Here is a 26,184-nt window from a genome sequence, read left to right as displayed (position 1 = left end):
ATCTGTCTGCCTTGGCCTCCCAAAGTGCTGAGATTACAGGCATGAGCCACCACACCCAGCCAAAATGGGCTCCTTTGGACTTGACAGTGTTGTCTCCTTAAAGAGGTCACTGTTAAAATATGAAAACACTTGGGAGAGGTCCAACCTTACCACTCACTATTTTAGTTCAGGGCTTCTCAAACGGCCCACTGAAATGCCTGACAAGCATTGAATATGCTGATTCCTGGGCCTTGTCCCGATGATGCTGGTTTAATTCGTCAGGGCGAAGACCAGGAATTAACAGGTCATTCTTGAAAAGCTCTGATTAGGGGAAGTAAAGGAGTGGGGAACCGGGTGCTACAGTTTGCATACAGTGAGATTAAAAAGCATCTGAAACAACATTGACTGCTTCACAGCTTTACTAAGGCCTAACCTTTGGCCACAATTATGTAGATTTGAAGAAATTATTTCCTCAACTTCAAGGCTTGGCATTGACTGCGCCCTAAAAATAACTGGTAATGTGGAGTTAAGTTGGCTGTGCTATCTTTAGAAATGTGGTTGCTACAAGGGCAGTTGCTACAAGGGCTGAAATGCATCTGGACAGATGTCTGGTATTTTAGAATTTCTAGAAAAAGGACTGAGGAAAGAAGGTCCTGCTCCCTCTGCCAATCAAGTAACCAATACCTCTGGTCTAAGCACTAGCTTAGCTGCCAAAAAGAAGATAACAACATAGTTTCTTCCTTCCATGAGCTCACAGCATAATTAGTTGGGAAAAGGGTGGGAAGGGGTTGAACAAAAAATCCACAAACGAAAAGAATGAACATCACAGGTAGAGTATGCAAAATGTCTTGCTGCTATCATACATCTCCCAGTCACCCCTTTCTCCTCGTTTCTTAAATATTTAAGCACCTGGTTCATGACCTCCTCTACCGCTGGCGCTATCATAATTCTTGTGGTCAAATTCTCAAATTCATGACCACAACTCCAATAGAGTTGATCCTTTCAAATCTCCAGCTTCGCAGATCTTTGACCTTTTCTCCTCCAACAATTGTGTCTCTGCCCTGCCTCAGCCACTCAGCAGGTCACACTCTAGACCTGTCATTACCAATGACTGTATTCCCAACATATCTCAGTTTCAAGTTTCCCACTTTCCAGTTACCACTTTCGAGCTTTCCATATTACTCTCTCATCTCCCAAATCCAATGATTCCTGAATCTCGTTGGGAGTTCTTATCCACTGATCCTACCAGCTTTTCACTCCCCTTAACCCCTTTAGTAACCTTGCTCCCCTTCTTACCTGGTTTTGATCCCACGATAACACCCACTCCCTTTCCTACCACTTCAACTACCTCAGTTCCCTCACCTCTTCTCCTACCTTCACATCCCTGTGCTGTTTAAATCCACCTTTCCACTTCCTTGGCACCGGCATGCAAGGAGTTGAGGCAGCTCTATGATTACTGGTCTCACTTTAAATTCATGACCAGAAACTTCAAGTAGGTCTGTAATGCTGCCTATTACACTTCCCTAGTCAGTCTATTCTTTCAGTCTCTAAAACAACTCTATCACCCTTTTTCTTCTCTCCTCCAATCTTCAATACTCCCTTTCTCATTTTCACTTTTAGTTGATGATCTTGCCTATTTCACTAACGAAAGTAATCAGAAGAGAAATTCCATATCCTCCACCATATATCCCAGTCTCTCTGCCTCTGTGATCATATACTTCATCTTCTCTTCTGTCATAGTAGACGAACTATCCATGCCCCTTTCTAAAGCCAAAGCAATCCATATGTTAATCAGATCCCATACCCTCCCAGCCTACTGAGACTTCCCTCCTGCCTGCTGCTGCATCATGAAGTTAGCCCATCCTGCTAAAACACGCCCACAAGCACACAAACTCACTCTTATATTATGAATCTAAAACACAACAAAAACAGAAATAAAAATATTCTTTGACCCCATATCTCCCTCCACTTACTGCCTTGTTCCTCTGCTTCCTCTACAGCAAAACTCAAAAGTTATTTCTACTTGCTCTACTTCCTCCTTTTTTCTTTCTTGTATTCACTCTAACAAGGCTTTCATCCTCACTGTCCCATTGAAACTTTTAGTATCACCAATGGTCCCTACAATTAAGTCCAAGACTAATTTTCAGACTTCTCCCTGACTTGACCCATCAGCATCATTTCTCCTTCTGGAAATGTTTTCTTCTCTTGGCCTTCCAGACACCATCCCTTCTTGGATCTCCTCCTATTTTCATTGATTTCTCTTCTTAGTCTCTGTATTAGTCCGTTCTCACACTACTATAAAGATAACACGGGAGACTGGGTAATTTATAAACAAAGGAGGTTTAATTGACTCACAGTTCTGCATGGCTGGGGAGGCCTCAGGAAACTTACAACCATGGCAGAAAGGGACGCAGGCACCTTCTTCACAAGGCAGCAGGAGCGAGTGTGAGTGTGTGAGAGTGCAGGGAAAACTACCATTTATACCATCAGATCTTGTGAGAACTCACTCACTATCACAAGAACAGCATGGAGGAAGCCACCCTCATGATCCAATCACCTCCCACCAGGTTTCTCACTTAACACCTGGAGAGTACAATTCAAGATGCAGTTTGGGTGGGGACACAGAGCCAACCATATCAGTCTCCTTTGCTGGTTACTCCTCATCTTCCTGACCTCTAAATGACAGAGCATTCAGTCCTCGGACCTCTTCGCTTCTCTGTCTACTCTTGATGTCTGGGTGATCTCATCCTGAATCTCAGGGCCTTAAATATTAGCCATTTGCTGACAGTTCCCAAATTTATTTATTTAGCCTTGGCAACTGTCCTGACCTGCTAGCTTGTATGTTCAATTGATTCCTCAACAATCTGTACTTAGATTATGCTCCTCAAACTTAACATGGCTTGAACCAGGATCTTTATTCCCCTTACCCAAACCAGTGCAACAGATGATACCATTCTTTAAATACCTCAAAACAAACATCTGGCTATGGATCCTGAATCTTCTCCCTATTCTTATATTCTACATTCAATCCATCAGCAAATTCTATCAGTTATAATTGCAAAGTTATCCAGGATCATCACTTTTCAGCAGAAACTACCATGACCACCAAGGTTTCATCTACCATCATTTTTTATCAGTACTATTGCAACAGACTTCTGGCTGTTCTCCCTGCTTCCACCAATAACCCCTACAATTTCATCATAACACAACGGTCAGAATTGTCTTTTTGAACACTTAGATCATTTTATTCCTCTGCTCAAAACCCTCCACTGGTTTCTAAATCATTCAGGATGAAGTCCAGAATCCCCTCTGTAGCCTATGAAACCCTACATGACTTGCCCTACTAGCTCTAGGCCCTAATCATTTTCTCATTGAGCTACGGCTACAGCGAACTCTTTGACATTTCTAGAATGTTCCATATTTAGGCTTACTGCTTCCTCAGCCCCAAATTTTCTTCCCCTAAAAAGCCACATTGCTCATTCCTTTGCTGAGTTCAGGTTTCTGCTCAGAAGTCCTCACTTCATAGTAATCTTTCCTCACCTTATCTGTGGTAGCATTACTATCTCTCTACCTCCTCTATTTGCTTTTTCTTTCTATCATCTGAGATTATAATATGTCTTAGTTTCGGTCCCTGAAATCACAAATAAATAAACAGAGCCTGAGAGAAGGGCTCCAGTGCAGGTAGTTTATTAGGGGAGGTTATCCCATGAAGCAGGATTGAGGAAATGGGGAAAGTGAGATGGGGAAGGAGGAAAAGCCAATGGCCAATGTAAGGGTGCTTTCATGAGGTTGCCACTTGGGCCATGAGGGCTCAGTTCCATTGAGACCTCCTGAAAAGTATACAGAATGCCTCCTAGAAATTTCAGTCTGAAGTGCTGAGCTCACCCCTGGTAGTTAATGCACCCCACATCCAGGCTGCAGGCCAAAAATTCCCAAGGTGTTGGAGAAGCCCCAGAACTGAAAGTAAAAATGCATAAAGTGCATGCTTGAGGAGAGATGCTGTGAATGTGAGGCAAGCACAAGTTTGCAGGAGACTGTCCCCTGGAGAAGCAGGTGAAATAAGAGGTGGGCTGACAAGAAGCGTTGTGGGGCACAAGTGGATCTGCTGCACCTTATATATTAAGTCATAAGTGTCTGCTCCCCTGCTAGAATATAGGCTATCGTGGTTTTTTTTAAGTCATGTTTATTAAGGTACAATTTATATACAGTAATACGCAGCCTTTTGAGCATTCAGTCCACATTGAAGAGTAAAGTTCAATGAGTTCGATAAGTGTATTTGGTCATAAAACTGCCACCACAATCAAGATATAAAACACTTCCAACACCCCAAAAGTTACTTTCTGCCCATTTGCAGTCAATCCTCTATTGCCACTGGCAACCACTGATCTACTTTCTGTTCTTATAATATTGCCTATTTCAGAATGGTGTCATATCAATGAAATTGCAGTGTGTAGTCATTTGTGCCTGGCTTCTTTCTTAGCATACCTTTTGAGATTCATCCATGTGATTGCATTTACCAATAATTTGTTTCCTTTTATTGCTGAGTCATTCTGTCTTATGGATGTACCACAGCTAGTTGATCTATTCTCCAGTTGATAGTCTGTTTTCATCTGTTACAAATAAAGCTGCTTTGATCGTATGTCTATAGGTCTTTGTATGAATGTATGCTTTTATTTCTTTTGGATAAATATGTTAATATAAGCACTGTTTTGTTCACCAGTGCATCCTTAGTGCTTAACTAATTGCTTGGCACATAGTAGGGTCTCAATGAATATTTGTTGAATGAGTGAACATAGAAATAGCATATTCCAAATGACGAAGAGCCATCTTCACGCCCAGGAGGATTCAAGTAAAAGCTGAGAATTAAAGTAGCTGTACCCTGCATAGATGTTTATAAACATCTTATCTGAATAACTTCTGGAACAGCATATATTTCCATTATGGAATTCATGGAACAGCACTCATATATCTCATCAACTAATCCCCAGACCTCAGCAGGCTCATGCTTACTACACAGAGGTACAGGGCTTTTTAATGCTCTGCCCTGTACATGACTCATGCTTTGGTCTCCCTGTTTGATTTAAATTCTAATGCAACTTTCCACCACTTGATTTCTTTCAGGCCCTAGGCCTCTGGACTCATGCTGTCTTCCATGGCCACATTATCAACAGATGCAGGAACAACACTGTTAAACTCATAGCCTCCTCCCTCTTCCTAGCCAGTACAATTTTGTACTGCTTAATGGAATCCCATGGGTAGTTCCTATTCTAAGAGTTTCTGAACTTTTAAGCAATGTGCCCCATCCTTGAGTGCTATGTTCATGACACATTTTCTCATAGATATTGTTATTACTTGAGTTTTTCCTGGCCAAGCCAATGGTCCTGATGGACCTATATTACAAATAATAGCAGACATTTTAGTCATCCCTCCCCCTATCAATAGTAGTTCTAGGAGGTCCCAGGGGTGTTTCACACGTGCTCAAGAACAAGTTTGCTCAGATATCTCTATGTCTATACACCACCCCTTGCTGTTAGCCGTATTTGTTCTATTACTATCCACTGAGCACAGTCATTAAAGCCTGGAACCTTGAGGCACTGGCAGAGCCCAACTGTCTGGAACAATAGATAGCAAATGCCTCTTAGATTTTTGAGGTACCCTCTATTAAAGGGGTCCCATAGCAAGGTGGCTTGGATGCTGCTGGGTTCCCAAATTGAATGACACAACTCTGTGAGTTTTTACTTACAGACCTTTTGTGAATCAGTCACTCAGCAAGCACTTATTGAATATCTATGGTGCACCGGGCGCTATTTCAGGGTCTGGGGCAGAGAAATGAAAAGACAGGCAGTATCTCTGCATCAGGCACCTCATATCCGTTCAGCCTCATTTCTGATCCCAGCATGGCTACAGTGAACAGTTCCAGACACACTTCAAGACACTTTGCCAATGAGAGGAACCTAAGTGAGACTGGAAAGGCAGAAGTTAGGAGAGGCCAAGAGGCTAATATTTTCAGAAAGTTGTAGAAGACAGATGTGACATAATTTCCCAGAGAACTTCTGAGAGCCAACCATTTCAGTGCTTTGCTGCAGGCTGAGGTCATCAGGGGCCATTTCTCTGACCTTCCAGCTTCAGTCTCTTTCATCTTCACTCCCCTGCATCCTTCCATATTTGCGTAAGCTCTGATTCCTACATCAAACCCCTTTATTTATGTAATATTATACTTAGAGGGGCTCTATCTTCTAAGATAGAGAACCTGCACCAAACCCTTGTCTCAGGCTCTGCTTCTGAGAGGGAAGCTAACTAAGGCAGACCCCATACTCAAGAGGTAAGAGACAAACAAATCAGTAAGCAAGCAATATCATGTTTGCCGGTGATAAGGACTAGGAGTAAAACAAAAGGGAATGGTACGTGAGAGTTACTGGTGCATGAGAGGGCATGAGACAGCAGCCACTTTAGACAGAGGGCTCAGAAAAATGACTCATTAAGGAGGTGATATTTAAATTGAGATCTGGAGGATATGGAGAGATCCTCCAGGGCAAAGTAATAAGGACAGAAGAAATAGCAAATATGTAGGCAGTAGAGTGAGAATGGGCCTGGCTAAGGAAGACAAAGAAGACCGTGTGGTTGAAAACTCAGGGCAAAGGGGTGAAAATGAGGTGGGAGAAGCCAGCAGAATCTGCTTAGGTCAGTTTTCTGTAGGCTCTTAGAAGGGGAGTTTTATTTACTGCTAAGTGGAGTGGAAAGCCATAGAAGGTTTTTAAGCAGAGGAGTGATCTGATTTATGATTTGGAAGTAGTTATCTGGCTGCTTCCTGGCAAATGGAATATAGAGAGTGGTGCAAGAATGACAGTTCATTTCTCACCAGGACCCAAACAGGAGCTCAGACGCTGCATAGGGGTCAGTTTAGCATGCCAATGACCACAGGGCGTGTACTCATAATTACACCTCCCTTCTAAAGTCCAAAGCTGTCTTACCAGGCCACGCTCCTTAGGCCTGGCTGCTTCATGCCTGGTTCATCCTTCTCTGAGGGGTTGTTCCCTCTTAGGATACTCCTTAGTTCCTCAAGCACAAAGTCTTCCAATGGGCTTGTCCCTGCAGCCCTCCAGACACTCCAAGGCCGTTGGAGTACCAGCTAAGTTGCCACTGGCACCCTCCTCATATACCAGGAAGACTCAAGTCAGAGGTATCCATGTGAGTTAAAATTGGCCTGGCCTAGTTAAAAGAAACAAATGAGCAAAGCAGAGACCCGCCTTCAACAGAGCTGTAGCTTCTCAGCTGCTCTAACCATTTTGGCATAAGTAGATGTGCAAAAACGGTCTTGAGATTGTTAATGGTATCGAATCACAGAAAATATGATGGAATGGAAAGATCTCCAATGATAGACTCAAAATGGAGTTTTCTATTCTCGGTTTGGGAAACAAAATGAGGAGGGGCTAGCTTTCAGGAGATGGCCCCTATTTCCATAATTATGGGCAATTGCACAAGTTACTTAGAAAACACGAGAGTCATAAGGCTGGACTGTTTTTAGACCAAGCCATAATTTAGATGTGGGAAGTGGTTTCACATCTTTGTATCACCACCACAACATACGCTGTGTTTCAATCTATCAGGAACTCAAATTTGATCAGTTTTTTTTTTCTTTTTTTAAGAAATGTGCAGCAAATTGCTTTTCCTAATTAAGGTAGATGAAGACATAAGCACGCATACTACTTACCACTCTGGGATAAAATTGACTTTCAAATGATATTTAATGGACCAGCCTGATGGTAATGTTCTGCAGTTCCAGGCAGGAGGCCTGGATTTGATTCTTTTGCTGCAGGGAGAGAGGAATATGTGTGCATGTGTGTGAGAGAGAGAGTGTGTGTGTGTGCATGTGCATGTATGTGCATGCCGTGTGTGTATACATGCATGCGTTTACAGTAGCAGCTAATAAGGAGGCAGAGGATGAGAACAGGTTCTCAAAAAACCTGTTTCTTTTGAAAAAACGTTAACATTTGTCATTCCAAAGAAAGGCAAAGAGGACAAAGGGGATGAGGAAGTGAAATGGTGGGGGTGTATATGGTGGGGGTGTATATGTTGGGGGTGTATATGGTGGGGGTGTATATGGTGGGGGTGTATATGGTGGGGGTGTATATGGTGGGGGTGTATATGGGTAGGAACTGGAGTAGAGAGGAGGTATTCTTGTGAACATTTAAGATTTTTATGGAAAGATTTTCTATGCTTTTTGCTAACCTTAAAAAAAAATAGCGCTAACCTCTCATATGGTGAGGTGTGATATAATGATAATAATACTAATAGCAACAAACATAGCTACTTTTTTTTTTTTTTTTTTTTTTTTTGAGACGGAGTTTTGCTTTTTTGCCCAGGCTGGAGTGAAGTGGCCTGCCCTTGGCTCACTGCAACCTCTGCCCCCTGGGTTCAAGCAATTCTCCTGCCTCAGCCTCCCGAGTAGCTGGGATTATAGGCGCCCGCCACCACGCCCGGCTAATTTGTTTTTTTGTATTTTTAGTAGAGACGGGGTTTCGCCATGTTAGCTAGGCTGGTCTTGAACTCCTGACCTCAGGTGATCCACCCGCCTCGGCCTCTCAAAGTGCTGGGATTACAGATGTGAGCCACCGCACCTAGCCATAGCTATATTATTAAACACCTGCTATGTACCACAAACCACGCTAAAGGTGCTACCCACGTTATTGGGTTTAATACTCACAAAAGTCCTATGAATCAAGTGTAATTGTTTTCCTCAATTTACACAGGAGAGAATTGTTGCTTGCAAAAGTGAAGAAACTTGCACAAGGCAAGTAGCAGAGCCAGGATTCAAACTCGGATCAGATCCAAAGTGTGAGGTGTAGACCACTACACCTCACCACCTCACTCAGGCCCTGGAATCCATGACAGAGCTCTGCTTGTGGTGTCACCATCTTTCACATCTGAGATAAGATGACTGGGAAGAGTAAGCAAATGATGGTTGGAGCAATCCAAGTGCAAAGGCAAGCAACGACTTCTGTGTAAGGTCAGAGGAGGCAAAATGATGCTCTTCATTTAGCTAGAATCCTAATTTACACCGCTTGACTCTACTGGGAAATAGATACTCCAGACTGCAGAGATTAGCTGAAGAGCAGGGGAAGGCAGCTCGTCTCACTGGATCTGTCCCACACCTCCTGTAGTTCTATTAATACTTATTCCATATAAACCAAGTACAAACGGATATCATCTGGACTCTCTGTTTTTTGGAGGTCTAGGTCAACCCAAGCCCCCAGCTCTATATGCAACAGAAGTCCAAAGCCCTCCACAGAACTTTGGTGATCCTTGAGAATTCCTGCATCTGCCTGGGTGATCAGTGGCCTTTGCCTCTCAAGTGTGTAAATCAGACCCTTCCTCAAGGGCCATGGAAAGGCCACTCCCAAAATACATTCTGGAATATACCTGACTTTACTGAAGCGTTCAGAGGGAAACATAGAAATGGTTGACACTACGTGATAAAAAAACGACTTTTTGAGTTAGAGTAGGCATCACTGAGTTAAAAGTGCCCCATGGTTACCTTGCCACTATGGTTGTACTGGCCTCACCTTGTCGATTCCTGGCTGAGTCCCTCTTGGCTCCAACTGTTTTACCCTCCCTCTATTATCTGCTTCCAAACTTAAATAACCAAAACCTGGGCAGAGGCAGCGGGACTTGCATTTCATGCAGGGGTTCCTAATCTGGTATTAAGAGTTCAGGGGTTTCATAAACTTGGATAGAAAAATGTTACTTTATTACACTAACCTCTAACTAAAACTTAGTGTTTGCTTCTATTATGAATCTAATCAACAACCTACAGCAGTATCATCTGTACCTGAGACCCTTACCACCAGGAGAAGTCACAGATATTTTCACCTCATAATTGTTGCAGCTGAATCAGAATATCCTCTTTGTTCATCACCACTTTAAAATTATGCTAGTTATTAGTCTTGCCTGCTAGATATTGCTATTAATAGATTAATTAAGAAGCACATATATCAGTTTCACATATTTGACTCTTAAAATTCTTTGACAACAAAGTTTCAAAGTAATTGCTTTCCTATGAAATTCTGTGCATTTTATTTTATACATTTAAAAACATGATTCTGAGAAGGGAGTCCACAGATTTTGCCAAATTGCCAATGGGGTCGATGGCATAAGAAAAGAGTACGAAGCCCTGATTTAAAGTGGTAAAATTTTTATATGAATTCTATCACAATAAAAAGCCCCGATTTAATGAGACCTACTGTCCTAAGAAGGCCATTGTGGCTACCAAGAATCGTTTTTCCCCCTGTAAGTTTGAAAGTCTCTGCATAATTCTCTCTCTCTCTTTTTTTTTTTATTTTTTTATTTTTTTTTTATTTTTTTTTTTTTTGATGCAGAGTCTCACTGTGTCACCGAGGCTGAAGTACAGTGGCATGATCACAGCTCACAGCTCACTGCAGCCCTGAGCTCCTGGGCTCAAGTGATCCTCCCACCTGAACCTCTCAAGTAGCTGGTACTACAGGCACATGTGACCACAACCGGCTAATTTTTTGTGTTTTTAGTAGAGATGGGGTTTCATGATGTTGGCAGGCTGGTCTCAAGCTCCTGAGCTCAAGTGATGCACCTGCATTGGCCTCCCAAAGTGCTGGCGTTAACACGCATGAGCCACTGTGCCTGGCCTCTGCATAATTCTTGTGGTCATACTCTTCAAAAGGAATCTGAGCCAGATGCTGTGGCTCTTACCTGTAATCCCACCACTCTGGGAGGCCATGGTAGGAGGATCGCTTGAGGCCAGGAGTTCAAGACCAGCCTGAGCAACAATAGTGATATCCTGTCTCTACTTATTAAAAAATAAAAAAGATTTTTTTGAAAGAATCTTTGCAGTCTCGGTTCACTTGCACAAGGTGGCTTTGTGTGTTTAAGGCTATTAACAATACCAGAAAGGTTAGCTGATGTGGGAAGATCTGGCAAGATCCTTGCCTTCTTTGGGCCAGTGGACACTCAAAAATCTTTCTTTGGGAGTTACTTTCTTGTAGACCATTTTCTGGACACCTTGCTTACTGTAGACAAAATATATTCATCACAACTAAACTCTGTGTTTACCTACATTTCATTGACAGCACATCCTCTGCCCTTTCAACACCATCTTACTCATTTGAAAACTTATTTTAATTTATCCTCCTTTTGGTAACCATTGTGTCCCTGTTCATAACCTATAAATCCTTCAGATCAAAGATCTGGGCTCAGTTGGAACAAAACAAAAAGGTTAATATATTAACATTTTAAATGTAATAATTTCCGAACATGTCATTAGAAAGCGATTGCTTACCATCTGTCTTCAGTTGACCAGCATTAAAAGGTAAACAGCAATGTCCCAGGCTGGAGAAGTGATGCTGTGATTAAGCATCACTGTGTGAGAGCCCACAGTACCCCTTAGCTCAGCTGATATTATGAAACCCATCCTCCAAGTACTGAAGGGAGTGAATGGGAAGGGGGAAAAGGTCATTTGGAATAACAGTGTGCTAAGGCTGGATGCTAATGTTGTTATGAAATCTCAAGATTCTGTTATAATTATACTCATTGAACTCACCCACTTTGTCATGTTCAAATTATTTTTATGTCAGTTAAATTACATACCATTAATGTTGAATCTACTTCAGTTTTCCTGTTTGTTATTTCATTTTTCAATTTTTGCTTGTTTGTTTCAAGTAAAGCACCATATGAAATGTTGGAGACTATGAAGGTATTAAGGCAGAAGGTAGCAATCTTCATCAAATACTGTCTTTGAGGGCCTGGGAGTGGAGAAAGCAGTGGTACCCCAGTAGGGAATAATATAAATTTTCCATTGAGAAAAGGATACTTACGTGAATAGAAACAATCATCTGTAAAGGCCTTCTCCCAGGGGCAGCACCAGAAGAGACCTCAAGAGATTTCAATGCATAACCATAGCAAGGAAATGTGATTTGTGGATTCACACGTTATAAAAGCAACTTCTGTTGATTTTCTGTAAATGTCACGTGAAATAAATTGTTCTATAGCTTGAAGATTGTTTTGCAAGTAAAAAATGTTTAGGATGGCATTTTCCTTTAGAGGAATGAATTTATACTGAACTAAAAGCCTTAAACAGTTTTTTTGCTTATTTTTTTCATGAAGCAAATACAATTGTGCAGGCCACTGTGTATGCATACTGCACATGTCTTGCTGTCCATGTTGGAACACAATAAAGATGATGAACTATGAGCACAAGAGTTGCTGTAAATGTTACCACATAGCCACTACTTCTTTCTACATTTTGGTAAACATGAGCTTTTTGAGGGAGGGAAATTCCAGCTATAGCTACTATTCCAAAAGCCTATTTCTTATTACTTGAATAATTTTTGGTCATTTTCTATAAATCCAAAAATCAGCACACATCTATTGGTCTTTGTAGCCGTATTACATAATACTGTAATGAACTTTTCTGCCATGACCTTTTATGGCCCCCATGTTTAGCAGCAGTTAATGCCAATCATACTTTCTCAGTTCTGATCATCCAAAAAATAGACCCTGAAAAACAACTTAGGTTTGGGCAGTTTATATGGGAGGTGATCCCAGGAAGCATAATTGATAGAGTGGATAAAGTGAGATAAGAAATAGTGAAAGGACAAGAAAAGGGTGCTTTAATGAGTAGGCTTCTGCTGTGGGCAACTAGAGTTCAATCCTGAAGAGGATCCTCTTAGGAAGCTTGTAGAACACTCCTCAGAATTTTCCCACCTAAGAACATGGAAGCTGGGTTACTTATTCATCAGGTCCCATTTCTCATGGGTTGACGGTTGCTCCTGGGACCCTTAAATGCCCCAGCATTTCTAGCCTCTCCTGCAAAGAAGTGTACAAGCTCCACCGTTACCCAAGGAGGCCCTTGGGCAGAGAAACCAAGGAAGCTCAGCACTCAAAATAGGCAACTGTTGATGTGCACAGGAACTAGGTGGTACATGCAGGCAAACTCAGAGGAAGGCCAAGGAATATGGGTCAGGACATTAATAGTGTCTGCTATAAAAGACATAAAATCAACCCAAATGCCCATCAATGATAGACTGGATAAAGAATATAGGGCCCATATACACCACTGAATACTATACAGGCATAAAAAAGAATAAGATCCTGTCCGTTGCAGGGACGTGGATGGAGCTGAAAGCCATTATCCTCAGCAAACTAACACAGGAGCAGAAAGCCAAACACTGCATGTTCTCACTTGTAAGTGGGAGCTGAACAATGAGAACACATGGACACAGGGAGGGGAACAACACACACTGGGATCTGTCGGGGGGTGGGGTGGGGGGACAGAGAGCATTAGGAAAAATAGCTAATGCAAGCTGGGCTTAATACCTAGGTGGTGGGTTGATAGGTACAGCAAACCACCATGGTACACATTTACCTATGCAACAAACCTGCACATTCTGCACATGTACCCCAGAACTTAAAATTAAAATTTTAAAAATAGTGCCTGCTATAATAGCCACCATTTATTGAGCACTTACTATATTCCAGATACTGTTCTAAACTCTTTACATATATTAGTTAACTTAATAAAGAGCATGCTTTAGTAACACGTCTTAAAGTGCCTTTGGCTTTGTTATTTACATAACCCGTTAGCTGTTCTAAAGACGATTTCATATTGCTGACTGCATCAGGCAACAGGGAAAGCAAGTAATCACGTCACCCATCAGATGGGTCAAAATAGCCCAAGCCATCTTTCCAAAGCCCGAATGATGTCATCTCTTTCAAGCAGTGAGGAGGATAGAGTAGTCAGAGGATTTCTCCAACATCATCTTGTAGTCGCTGATGGTGTTCTAAACTGTCTCTGATGCTTTTCAAATTCCATTCTCTCTCTGCTTTCATTTCCCTTAGAAGGAAAATACAAGAAGCTTTTCTAAAAGCCGGTTCCCCAGGAGAATGTATTCCTGTTTTCCAGAGACAGTAAAATGTACCTTTGCACAGCACAGTCATTGTTATATAACATTGCATCAGGAACACTCAGTGCTTTCTATCAATAGTCTCCCATCTCCCATTTCAGTCGTGTTGACAGGAAAGCCAATCCAAGTTTTTCTGAAATTTGTGTTTGTCTTTTATCATCATTCATGTCACTCTCTAAAGTGACAGCCCCAGTGGCACAGTGGTATTTATCATTCTCTCTGCTGGGTACACTGCAGAAGCTGAAATTGGGTAGAACTTTCCAGGCAGCAGTAAATCCCAATCGTAGATCAATAGGTACAGAGCCTGGCATCCCTTATCAACACTTCTTCTCTGCTAACTTGTACATATACGAAAGCCCAGAACAAAGTCAGTTAGGAATTAAGTTTCATTGATGATATCTGCTTATCACGATGGACTAGACAAAAAGAGATAATACCTTTATTTCAAGGCCTCCTTTTTTCAGTTCTGTTAGTAAGGGGACTCTCTGTTGGGCAAGACAGGAAGTACCAATGTTCTTTGTTAATGCTTTGTGCTTACATCTTACTTTTTTTTTTTTTTTTTTTTTTAGATGGGGTTTGCTCTTGTTACTCAGGCTAGAGTGCAGGGGCGTGATCTCAGCTCACCGCAACCTCCGACTCCCAGGTTCAAGCGATTCTCCCGCCTCAGCCTCCCAAGTGGCTGGGATTACAGGCATGCGCCACCATGTCCAGCTAATTTTGTATATTTAGTAGAGACGGGGTTTCTCAATGTTAGTCAGGCTAGTCTCGAGCTCCCAAACCTCAGGTGATCCACCAGCCTCGGCCTCCCAAAGTGCTGGGATTACAGGCGCGAGCTACTGCGCCTGGCCTACATCATAATTATTCTAGTTTTATGCTAGTCTGATACAGGGTCACCATGTAACATAAAAGCATTTTTTCCCAAAATTAATGTGGAAAAGGGATGGAACCTTTGGCCTACATTAATTGCCATCTAACACTTTGTCTTCTGGCCATGAGACAACAGGCCCCTAATTTTAAAATTCAAAGTGGAAATTAGAAAAATCAGGAAGTATATGCCACTCTCAAATGTACTGGTTAGTGACCATATGTGGCCAGTACCACGGAACATAAACTATCCCTTGTGCTTAACACGGCTGCTTTAAGGCATGCTGCCCGGGTTGAAATTAATCAGCTTCTTTCCTGGGAATCATGGTTAGAAAACTGTTCAGTCAGTCTTGACAAAAACACACCATTCATGAGCAGAGAAGTCTATGCTCCTGGCCATCTATGGAATTCAGACCCAAACTATTGTTCATGATTTGCCCAGAAACAAAAGGCATAGCCACCATCTGCTTTTGTTTAGATATTCAAATTTTACAAATAGCAGCCGCAGCCTGGTGAGGGTCTGCGGAGCCTAGATGCCTTCCTCAGTTCTGTAGTTTGGGGACTTTCTCAGCTACAACTGCCAGATTACGTTGGATAGAATGGGGAGATTTCATTGAAACCCTCAAAGCAGAGCTTCTTGGCTCATCCAAATCGGATCCCTGTGAAGCCCCAAGAAAATAGCCCAGAGAAGGGGGTAGCATTGTTATGTTTCCCAAGAACAAGGATAGGCCCACACACACTGGTGGACTGCTCTGCCTACTTAGTCAGTAGAGTCCGGTACAGGCAGGTGCCCCCGTCTCTGCCTCAGATAGCCTTGGTGGTCTGATGGGACTCCTACCCGTCTTGAGGCCGCTGTGCAGGCGCTAATCAGAGCCCAGTCTCTGCTGACAGATTTGAAGTGTCCATTGCAAATTCTCCAAGAGAAGACCACAGCGAGAGAGGGGAACTTTCAAAATGCCCCAGAAGGGTGCCTGGGACTCCTCTAGTAATTCACATCTGCAGATAATAGGTGGTGCAGATGCCCACATCTTAGTCATGCTTCCCTCTGTGAGCCCAGACCGGCTGTCAGCAATCTCTATCTGTGGGCTTTGTTTTATTGAAAAGACTTTATTTTTTAAAACTGTTTCAGATTTATTTTTTTAAAAAAAAAACTGTAGCTATTGAGTTACAGATAGTACAGAGAGTTCCCGTGCATCCCACACTCAGCTTCCCCTATTGTTAGCATCTTGCATTATTAGTGTGGTATATTTGTATAGTTACAATTAATGAATCAACGTTGATATATTATTATTAACTAGAGACCATACTTTATTCAGATTTCTTTTTTCTGTTCCAGAATCCCATTAAGGACACCACATGACATTTAGTCGTCATGACTTCTTAGGTTCCTCTTGGCTGTGACAGTTTCTCAAACTTCCCTTGTCTTTCATGACCTTGACAGTTTTAGAAGTACTTGTCATATATATTTTACAATGTCCTTCAGTTGGAATTTGTCTGATGTTTTTCTCATAATGGGACTGCGATTGTGTGTTTTTAGAAGAAAGAACCACCTAAGTGAAGTGCCATTTTCATCACATCACTTCAAGGGTACACACCATCAACATGACTGACTGCTGTTGATGTTGCCTCCTGATCAGCTGGCTGAGGTAGCATTTATCAGGTTTCCCCACTGTAAAGTTACTCTCCCCCCAACTTTTTCTATATTGTATGCTTGAAAGAAAGTCCCTGTAGCCAACACATCAGGAGTGGGAAGTTATATCCCACCTCCTTGAAGGCAGAGAACCTACATAAATTATTTGGAATTTATCTGCACAGGAAACTTGTGTCTTTGTCTACCATTTATTTATTTATTCAAGTACTTATTTATATCAGTATGACTCGTGGATATTTATTTTATACTTTTGGTTTTATTTATTTATTTTCTCTTTTTTCTCTCTCTTTTTTTTTTCTTTATTTCTTTTTTTTTTTTTTTTTTTTTTTTGAGACGGAGTCTCGCTCTGTCACCCAGGCTGGGGTGCAGTGGCCAGATCTCAGCTCACTGCAAGCTCCGCCTCCCGGGTTTACGCCATTCTCCTGCTTCAGCCTCCCGAGTAGCTGGGACTACAGGCGCCCGCCACCTCGCCCGGCTAGTTTTTTGTATTTTTTAGTAGAGACGGGGTTTCACCGTGCACCATGTTAGCCAGGATGGTCTCGATCTCCTGAGCTCGTGATCCACCCGTCTCGGCCTCCCAAAGTGCTGGGATTACAGGCTTGAGCCACCGCGCCCGGCCTTTTTTTTCTTTATTTCATACTTTTGGTTTTAAATCAATATTACTTCATGTTGTTGCTCACGTTTTTCCAGCTTTAGCCACTGGGAGCTTTTTCAGTAAGCCCCTGTGTCCCTTTGACATATTCCCATCAATAGATTTTTTTTTTTTTTAAGCATTTTCTTACTTTTGGCACTCCAGTCAGTTGAACATTGAGGACCACTGTGCTGGCCATTGCTAGATATATGTATTTACGAAAAGTCTGCCATCCTTTGTCTATGTGGTGGTCATGCAATGGAGGGTGCAGCCTTATTATCAGTGGGGGTTGCATAAGGAATTGTAGATTTGGCCGACTGAAGTTTTTGGCCTTGATTGAGTCTGTAGAGTTCTTTTATGAAATCCACATTAATCCACTTATGGTGATACTAATCCAAACAGCTGAAATTAGTAAAATGTATCTGCTAGCTCCTGCCTCTGGCAAGTGACAAAATAAGAGTCAGGTACAGCTGCAGTCAGGCAAGAGAAAGAAGAAATATCACGGTTATGTCAAGGAGATTTTCAAAGAAATGGTGCAGAGCAAAATCCGCAGACACTTGAGCAAGACAGAGCTCTTTCTGTGAGGCCTTGGCTCACTTAATGCCTGCAGCTTTGACAAAGAACATCCAAAGCATACTCCCCCTCCACCCCGCCAGCTGCTTTTATTTTATATTTTTCTAAGTGCTTTTCTTAAAGATGTTTAGAGTTAGGGTCAGAATAAAAGAGAGGATGGGAATAAGGGAGGAAAATACTTAAAGATCCTACTTCAGGTGGAAGTCCCTTTATATTGCAGGACTGCATGTGAGAATCATTTGAGCTCCTTAAGACTCTCGCCAAGACAACACATGAAAAAGAAAATCTTCTTTTCACCATACCAGCTACCGAATTTGGCTTTTGTGTATTTGTAGGTTAATGTGCAACCAGGACCTTTGGAAATCTGATAAAGCAGTATAATAAGCAGCCAATGCAATCCGGAGAGCTTGAACATCTGTAGATGTTGTTTGATTGATAAAAAACAATATATTTTTTTCTCCACCTACAAGCTAGACTTCACTAGAAGCCCCATTTTTAATACAATCCCTCTCTGGTTATTTTATCACTGTGATTACTAATATCACATGCCCTGCCTGTGTTGCCTGTCTCTTTTCTATTAATCTTCAGATACAGTCTCTCATTGGATCATGTGTCCTTTGTTTCTAATGTAAGACTATGGTCATTATACCATTGTATCAGGTCCCAGATCAGCACTTTCCGCCTCCCTTCACAATGGTGCATCCCTGCCCTTGAATAACCTGCACTCAAACCAGGCTCAATGATGCCCAAATGTTTCCATTGCCCTTAGGCCTATGCTGCACCTGATCCCTATGCTTGGGTCAAGAACATCTCCTTTGCCCCATTCATCCCTGTTAACCAGGGTTTTCCTCCTTACTTCAACCAGAAAGGGGGGAAATCTACTACCCTTGTCCAATTAAGGAAGCAACTCACATCCCACTCACCACAAAGTCCTCCTTTCTTTATCTAAAGGTGACACCATGTTTTGTCCATGTCTGATATTCTCTAGTCATCTCTGCCTCCAACCACATCTTGCCTACCTTGTCCCCAAAACCCACCCACCTAGATGAGCCGTGCTAGACCTCAAAGGTCAGTCCAGTTTCTAAGACGGATGAAATGATAACTCATGCTGGGTGGGGAACCAGCGAACAAAAAGTACAATAGATGCCCTCAAGATCAAAGATACAAAAAAAGTGAATGAAGCTCCTTCATCTCACCTTCCTTTGCTCCATACAGATGCTCTCTAGAAGTCTGGTGATCATGTGGTTGTGTGTGCATGCACAAGTCCACAGTCCACAGTCCACAGATTACAATTATTATTTAGAGAGGTTCACAGCCCCAGCCTCCATCCTGTAACGCAGCACAACCTGCACCCTCTCACTTGTTACTGTATCATTGGATTCGCTAAAGATTTCCGTGCAAAAGATCTGGCCAAAGCTTTCCACAATAGCTCACACAGGAAATTTTTTAAAAATTTTTAAATTTTTTCCTATCCTTCATTAATACATTGTGGGCTTTTGGCTGTAGTCTTTCATGTTTACGTACTGAATTGTCTTTCATCTGGTTCCTATTGCACTTTTAAGTTCATTTTTTTTATTTGCTGCAGCACTGCCACATCACTACATAGCATTTCTGCATGAGTTTCTTGAGGGACAAGCCTAGGCCTCACCTGTCTTAAATCCTCAGTATTTAGCACAGGTCTTCTACAGAGCATTTATGCAAATGCTTGCCAAATTGCTGCTAAATGTTTTCATCACAGCACAGTGGCTGGTAAATTGTAAGTCCTCATAAAGAGGAAATTGTACCTATTTTATTTTCTGCACAGAACCTAGCACATGCAATGAAGTATTTAACAAGTTCTTTTGAAAACTGATGCTGTAACTTGTCTCAACTTTCCCTACCTGTCTATATTTCCTGTGTGTTTCTCTTTGTTAGTCATACACATTTGCAAAAAGGCAAGGAAACCAGAAAGGCAGGAATATTTTGCCTGTTGTCTTTTAAAGCCAAATAGGAACAAATCAGTGTCTGTGACATCACTGTTATCTCCTTTGGAGATGAACATCAAGGACTATGGTTTTAGATGATAAGTAAATGACACTAAGACCAGAAAAACCTTAATAGATAACTGAGCCCATTTCATCAGCTCCCTCAGGCCACCTGCCAGTGCGAGAGAAGAACATGCAGTAACCCTATCAGCCCGCTTCAAAATTAGAATGAATTCATGAGAAACAAAAGATCTTGTTTTCATGGGAAAATATCCTTTGTGATATCCAACAAAGGGAGAATAATTTTGAAAGCATGTGACTTGGGGTCCCATCCTGCAGTTCTTGCACAGACAAAACTCTCATTGACTCTATCAATAGAATTGTTGCTACATAAAAAGTCTTTTGCAAAATTTTCATGATGCTTCAGAGCGCATTTTAAGTGCATCAGCCCCAGCATCCCACGCCCTCCCCATTTTAATAAAGCTGGAGAAGGTTTCCCTTCGATTGCCCTATTGTGCAGCAGGAGACAAACACAGCACAGGATTAGAAGCCAGTGGACACCCCTAACCCCCACCCCTGCATATATCATCATACCAACATTCATGGCAATATAGAGAAGGTCAAATTTCAACTGGATTTCTGAGCTTGAATTTACCATTTCAAATTGCTCTTGCCAGGTAGACAGAAAACTGATTTCTTGCAGGCTTCAATAAATACCATCTCCAAGTAAAATCCACATTTTTCAAATAGATAACAGTATAAAGATTGGTATTGCTATTCCAGCTCTGGTTGAATAGCAAGCAGTCCATTCCTTTTTATGTAGTATGCTCCTTAAGGGCCTCAAAAGATGAAATTGGGCCTTCAATACTGCTGGAATGAAGGACAATGGGCCCGATCTCTTCTTTTGAATTCTCTTAGCAAATGTACTGCATAAAATAGAATGTAATGCTAGGAAAGACTTTACTTCTCAAAAAAAAAAAAAAAAATAGCAGGCAATATCTGTTCTAATAGGTTATTCATTCTCTCCCATACCAGTGATGTTGTTCATTCAATTGATACAATTTTAGGTTGGTGTTATATTCTTAAACTACAAAAAATTTTTTACTTTAATTCATGAGTTTTGCCCTAAAAAAGCTAATACTTACAGTATCACAAATAAACATAAGAGAAAAATTTGGGAGTCTGTGGCCTCTCCCTTGGAACTTTTAAGAAACTGAAAGATCCTTACCAGCCTGAGATGATATAGACCAGTGGTTAGCCTCTCTGGGAGAGGAAACCAAATTATGTGACCAGACAAAATTAAGATGTCATCATAAAACCTAAAGCCTTAGGTCTTCATTAAATATTCCATGATACTTCTCTATCTCTCCCTCTCTCTCTCTCTTTCTCTCTGTCTCTCTCTCTCTCTCTCTCTCTCTCAGACACACACACACACACACACACACACACACACACACACACCCTTATAGGGACGTTTTTAGCCTTTAAATGTACTGTGTTTTAAATCTCACTTTTATTCTTTCACAAATAGTAATATTAATCAGAGTAATGACTGACATGTATTGAGTGCTTAATATATATCAGATGCTCGTCCAAGTGTTCTACATTATTATCTCATTTAATGCTCACTACAACCCCATTGGGAAGGTACAGCTTCATCCTACAAAAGAAAAAAAAATGATGCAAATAGCAGGTTTTTAGTAAATAATTGTTGACTGATCTAAATAAATGGAGCCCAATAGAAAGTTCCTAAAACTATTAGCAAAAAAGCTGTGGTCAGTGACATTTCCTTAATGATTCTGTATTATGCTTACCCTTAGTCAACAGGTGTAAGAGAGACAGCTATTAGCTTCCCAATATCCATTCCCTTCTTCCTCATTAGAAACGAAGCCCTGATTTTCCCCGCTGAATTCCTTGCGGCTAGATATGACTTTATGGCCAAATTCTCACCAGTGAAATTTATTAAAAAGTGTTGTCTGGTATTTCTGGGAAGAACTTTAAAATGAAGGAGGCAGGTCCATTTTCTCCTTCCTCTTTCCTGCTGTTCAGAACACATATGTAATGCTAGTATTCATTGGCTGTTTTGGACCATGAAGTGACCTTAAGAATTGAAGCCACATACAGCTGAACAAGATAAAGAAGTGTTGGTGCCTGACATGGTGAAGTCACCATACCACTTCTGGCTACCTACATCCAAACTTCTTTTACATAAAAACAGAGAACTAGAATTCCAGCTTCTTTAAGCAACTGTTACTTTTTCTTTTCCATTATATGGAGCCAAACCTACATCAAACTAACAGTTGGCATATACACAATAACAAAAATGTTTCTTTGATACATATAATGAAAGGTATGCTCATATTCAAAGGAGATTAAAATGTTCAAAAGCAAAGTCTTTGAGTTTACTCAAGATGAAATTTTTCTCATTATGAGAGTAATACACTTCTATTTGGAAAACTTAAAAATTTTGGAAAGAAATAAGAAAAAATTACACATCTCTAATTCTACCAGTCAGAACAGAATTGAATTAATTAATTTCAATCAATCTTTGAAAATTAATATATAAATCATCAAATCTTGTGGTTGAAAGAGACCCTAAAAGTCATATGGTCTGACATTTTACTAAAGCCAGCATCCTTTTGACAGCACTTCTCCCAGAGGTCTATCCAGTCTCTCCTTGAATAGTCCCAATGATAAAGAGCTCAAAGATTTATGAAATGGTTTAGTCCATAGTTGGAGTCAATCTGTCTTAAGTTCTATCTTACATTAATGAAAATTGGCCTTCTTGATATCTGAAGCAGCCAAAGAATAAATTTATTGCCTCTCAAACATCATGTTCCATTAAACATTTGAAGGCAGACATAAAAGCTATATTTTCCATAGTCAGTCAGAAACTATGTGCTAAGCATTGTAGCAGGAATGGAAACATAGGCCATGACTGAAAATAATCCAACTGATATACAGTGATGGCAAACTGTGTGAAGACAGGAGTAGGTATGTTCCAACAACCTTTTTTTTCTATTATTGATGACAGAATTTGGTGTCAAACAACATACGGAGGGCCAAAGGAGCCAAGCAACAAGGAATATGATGATGTCTTTAATGAACAGAGAATACTCAAACAGCTGCAGAAGTGCATTTGTGAGTGAGTAGTAGGGGTGGAGAGTCAGGGGAAAAGGTTACAAAGAGGTTAAATTTTGAAAATAAATTTTTGAGTTGCATATGGGACACACAAATAGGGATGTACAATAGAGTCAAAAACATATGTCTGGAGTATAAAGGGATGTTAACTCTTATGTTGTCCTCTTAGTCCGGCTATTAGAAGTAGTAGAGGATAGGGTGCTGTGCTTCTGAATGGTAAAATGTCCCAAGAATACAGGAATATGTATAGCCCACTCTAGACACTGCCATCCTCCCTTGAGAGGGAGAGGTTCTTGAAAGAGACACAAACACACACCAAAAAAAATGAAATAGGAAAAATGAAACAAATCCTTATTGATTTCTGAATTTAGATCCCAAGCTTCCAAAAAAAGATATTGTAATATTTGGGCTGGGCCACGTGTAGCATAACCTTTTTCCTAAGGTATTTAGGGTAAATGTCTTCAGCCCAAAGCAGGCTGTGAGTGAGGCCTGTGAATGTTTTTACCTGCCCCCAAATTTTAGATCTAACCATACTCCAGTCCCATGCCAAGAAAAAAGAAAAGTTAGTTGGCTGGATATGCTCCAGGAGACTAGGCCCTGAATTGGCTTATCATTTCTGGCATATGGATGGCAGAGAAAGAAGAGAGAGGAAGAGAGTCTGTAATAGAAAGTAGGCCCTGACCCTTCCACTTCAGTAGTATTTCCGAGAACAGCAAAATAGTCACACCCAAGTGCTGACCTGTTAACACACATTGACTGTGCCTACTGGCAAACATAGCATAATCATGTCCCAGATTTGAATCCAAAAAAAACACTCCTCCTCGGAAATAGATTGAAGGGAGAAGGAAAAACAGGCTCTTCTTCCTAGAGTAACTTATAGGCAAGGGAATCATAGCTTTTGGATAGCTTTGTAGACTTAGTGGTTTGTATTAAAGTTGGAACCAATTAAATCTCCTAGCTCATTTTAATAAGAAGTCCTGAGATCTCCTTCCAACTTACACTAGGATGATTAAATCATGAACCCTTAATGAGGAATTTGCACTTATCTCTGTTAGGTTAAATTTTGCTGCCTTTGTTTCCTAGCTCCAATCTATGACATTATCTTCGAATATTTATTTTGCTCTCTGACTTATTTTCCAGCACTCCCAGTCTAACAATCTCTTTCAGCTTTAGTTCATTTCTAAATTTGATTCATGAATCTTTGGGGTCTTCATTCAAAGCGTTGAAGAAAGTAAAAAAAGAAAAGGCCAAAGTTAGAGGTCTGGAACCCACTACCAAAAACCTCATCCTAAGCTGACAAGAATCTAATTTTTTAAAAATGTTCAAGTAGCCATGAAACTTCACAACAGTAGAATTATTTGGATGTTACTTTTCTAAGCTGCCCACAAAGACATCATGACTAACAAATAGTGGTTTAAATCAAGCTATTCCACTGGCCACTCCAGTATCCTGTCTGTCTCGGGACTCTATTTTTAAAAAGGAAATGAAAATAGTTCACTTTTCAATTATACACAAGTACAATGCCACAGTGACAAGCTAATGAAAATACTCCTCACAGCCATTGTCTCCAAGAATCCACCTTTTCTTGTGTATATGTGACAGATTATATCCCTAATCTGCTTGCATCAAGCTTGGAACAAAGAAATTTTATAACTAGTAGCAATATTTTGTTATGTACATTTGCCACACAGAAGCTTTTTTTTTTTTTTAAGGCAGAGCAATTAGCAATTTTATCAGTTTGTTCATGTATTTGCATTTTGTATATATTTGCATTTCATATTTAATTTGGTGCCCCATAACTGTTATAAAATTAACTAGACTCAACAGACACTTTTACTTACTAACACTGAGTGATGTGCCCTTAAATTAATAATTAGATCTGAGAGCTAATTATTAAATAGATAAATAAATAGAAGTACAATCAACAGGAAAATTGCTCTTCCATGCAACTGATATCGAGTGCAATTGCCTTTAGTACAGCATACACAGAGGTAAGCCTATTGAGACATATATATCAAAATATATAATATTCTACTGTCAGAATGTTAAAACATTTGTTAGATCACTTCAGAGGATAATAATTTTTAATAAAATCTGTAACATTTCTGCAAGTATCTTTAGATGAGTTTTTAAAACAAGAAACTTCAGTCATGCTATGTTTACAAGTGAGTCTTGGTGCCTGAGTCTCTCATACGAGATTATAGTGACTAATTTTAAGACATTTCTTGGAGAACAATATTAGAGAAATTCATAGAAAAGCTTAGAACCACTTAACCTGCCAAAAATCTATTCAATTTTCAATCAAACTAGTTCTGCTTCACGAATGTCACCCCACCTCTTTATGCTTGTCCATCCATCCAGCCTCTGTTATTTATTCCAGTGCTCATCCAGGCTTTGTCTTCTCCAAGCGTTTGTCTCCCTCACCCCATCTCCACCCAAACTTGGAGAAGGACTTGGCACTCTCAGCAGCAGTGGCAGGGTAGAGACACCACCAACTCCTGTCAATATTTGCCTACTTGCACCTGATTCACACACTGCTGACATTAGGACAGGCTCTGATCAGCACATCTGGGAACAAAGTTACGAAAACAAAATGGCATCTTGAGTTGACCTCAAAAGCAAAATGGTAACTGGTGTCCACCAGTTTGTTCATTTGTTCTTTTAACAAATACTTAGGAGCACCTGCTATGTGCTCTTAGTAGTAGACTTATAAAAAACATAATCTGTATCACACTTAACACACTAAGACTTGGGCTCGCACTGATAAACTTTTTCACAGTTCTTTGGCACCATATTTTTCTTTATAGCCATTTTGTTTTGGGTATATTTTACCTTCATGAATTATACCCACAGATGTAGCACATAAGACGTGAGAGTGAGGTGGAGAGGGAATTAGAAGGACAGAAGAGTGAGGGAGGTGAAAAAGAACTAAAGAAAATCCAAATGTACACAGCACAAATGAGAGAGTGTGTGTAAGAGAGACAGAGAGCGAGCGAGCGAGCGAGCGAGAGAGAGAGAGACAGACAGACAGACCTTTTCTCTCCATTTTTCCAGCTTTCTCTCCCTTTCTCCCTGGCTCCTTCTTCCACTTAAAAACATCCCTATGAGAAAACTTAGAGAAAAAAACAGTAAAGGATTTCTGTCCCCTGCATACCATTGATATAGCAGCCAGTGCCTTGTTAATGATTAATCTGTCACATCAAACCTCTAGTAAGGACATAATTCCCTTTTCCTCATCCACAGATTATCTTTGAAACATAGAGTGGAAGGCACTTAGACTCATTGGACAAACCCATTCTCAGTAAAGCATTTTATCATCTGTTCAAGTAAGACTGTGCGGCTTATATTTTAAAATCAATTTGAAGATACCTTTTGCTCTAGCAACTCATCAATGCCCAGAGAGATTTGAGACAAGGGCAAGAACAGTATAGGAGGGAAAGTTCCTAGTGA

The 26,184-nt window shown here is 40.8% G+C and overlaps 1 long non-coding RNA gene across 1 annotated transcript in view; it reads right to left on the bottom strand.

Moving 5' to 3' along the window:
- LOC102129071 (uncharacterized) overlaps nt 1–25,292 on the bottom strand; it is a 189,285-nt gene extending 163,993 nt beyond the window's left edge. The window contains exon 1 of the long non-coding RNA XR_006695201.2: nt 25,070–25,292. This is a non-coding gene — a long non-coding RNA (uncharacterized lncRNA). The remainder of the gene's footprint in view (nt 1–25,069) is intronic.
- Nucleotides 25,293–26,184: the final 892 nt, after the last annotated feature.

This window comes from Macaca fascicularis, chromosome X (assembly GCF_037993035.2).
Source record: "Macaca fascicularis isolate 582-1 chromosome X, T2T-MFA8v1.1".
Classification (NCBI taxonomy): domain Eukaryota; kingdom Metazoa; phylum Chordata; class Mammalia; order Primates; family Cercopithecidae; genus Macaca; species Macaca fascicularis.
Note: the sequence above shows the minus strand (reverse complement) of the source record. Positions and strands in the feature narration are given on the sequence as shown.